Here is a 1516-nt window from a genome sequence, read left to right as displayed (position 1 = left end):
GGAGCATGATCTGAGTATGATATGATACCCACCTCTGAGGTGATGTGTTCTGAGAGAAGGTTGTGAGACACTAATATGTAATCTATTCGAGAGTAGACTCCATGAACTGCCGAATAAAATGTGTAATCCCTGGCGGTTGGGTGAGTCACCCTCCTCACATCTACTAGCTGTCTCTCATATAGAGCTTTTTTAATCTTATTTATTTTTGCATATGCCAGGCTAGTCTTCCCGTGTGAGGTATCTACATTTGGGTTAAGGGCTATATTCAAATCTCCACCCAGTATAATGCTACCCTCCGCGAATGAGTCTAGCACATTTAGGAATTTTTGTATAAATTTCTCCTGATCAATATTTGGGGCATATACAGAGCCTAAAGTGTACTTTTTGTCCTTTATGAGGCATTTCACTAGAGTAAATCTACCCAATGGGTCAGATTTGGTGTCTAATACGGTGAAAGGTAAAGTGTTACTAATGAGAATAGCAGTGCCCTTGGTTTTAGATTCCAGAGAATTGGAGTAGAAGGCAGTGGGAAAGTGTCTATCATGTAATTTAGGAGGAGTAGGTTCTTTGAAGTGGGTCTCCTGTATGAAGGCTATTTGTGCTCTTTGAGCCCATAGGTCTCTCAAAAGTATGCGTCTCTTTTCTGGTATGTTGAGGTCCTTAGCGTTAATAGATAGGACTTTTACGTGATCCATCGCATATATTCAAATATAAAGGTTCGGCTTGAGGAAGTGTCCAGAGAAAACCCAGCAGTTGTCAGCAATATAAAAAACAAGATTATTACAATCAAACATAGTTTCAGAAAAGTGTAACTAGTGAACCTTAAGGGTAGATCCCTTGGTTCAAGGGTAGTTCCCATATGAATGTTCTGATTTCTCAGAACTCTCCTATGAGGGAAAAGGGAAACCATTATGTACCGCGGGATACCCGGTCCCCTCTCCACCCTAACTCAATTAGGATGCCCCGATCAGGACGTCCTTATAAGTGTTCAACCGTGCCCTTTCTCTTTGCTGAAAAGAGAGCACAGTATAGCAGAGATCTGCAGGGAATGTGACCTGTCTTATAAAAAGGTGAGGTTGGCATTTGCTCTGCCTAGTGAGCGTGGGAGCTCAATTTTTAAGGGAGGCTGTGTACCTTTGTTTATGACTAACCATTTGCCCTCTGCAACATATATGGTGACCAAGTTAGGACGGAATGGGATCTAGAGGGGGGGGGGAGAACTTGAGGCAGGAGGAGACTCCGTTGTCTCTGTCTTCTGATAATGAGTATATAGGAGTACCCAGGCCAGGATGTTCTAATTTCAGGAGCCTCTTCTGTTGCCCCCATGGGGGGAAATTTAGGGGTATCAACCACCCAGTGGCCATATGAGAGACCGCCGCGCCCCGGCCCCCAGCCACCCACATGAGGCTGACAGGAAAAAGCAATGTTAAGTATCACTGATAGTGAGCGTCAGAGGCCACGGCGCGCCGGTCCCAAGCTTTAACTTAATGTAAGTTAGGGATAGGTGGATAAGATA

The sequence above is a fragment of the Hyperolius riggenbachi genome, chromosome 1, assembly GCF_040937935.1.
Source record: "Hyperolius riggenbachi isolate aHypRig1 chromosome 1, aHypRig1.pri, whole genome shotgun sequence".
Classification (NCBI taxonomy): domain Eukaryota; kingdom Metazoa; phylum Chordata; class Amphibia; order Anura; family Hyperoliidae; genus Hyperolius; species Hyperolius riggenbachi.
The sequence above is the reverse complement of the archived record's forward strand: the minus strand, read 5'-3'. Positions refer to the sequence as shown.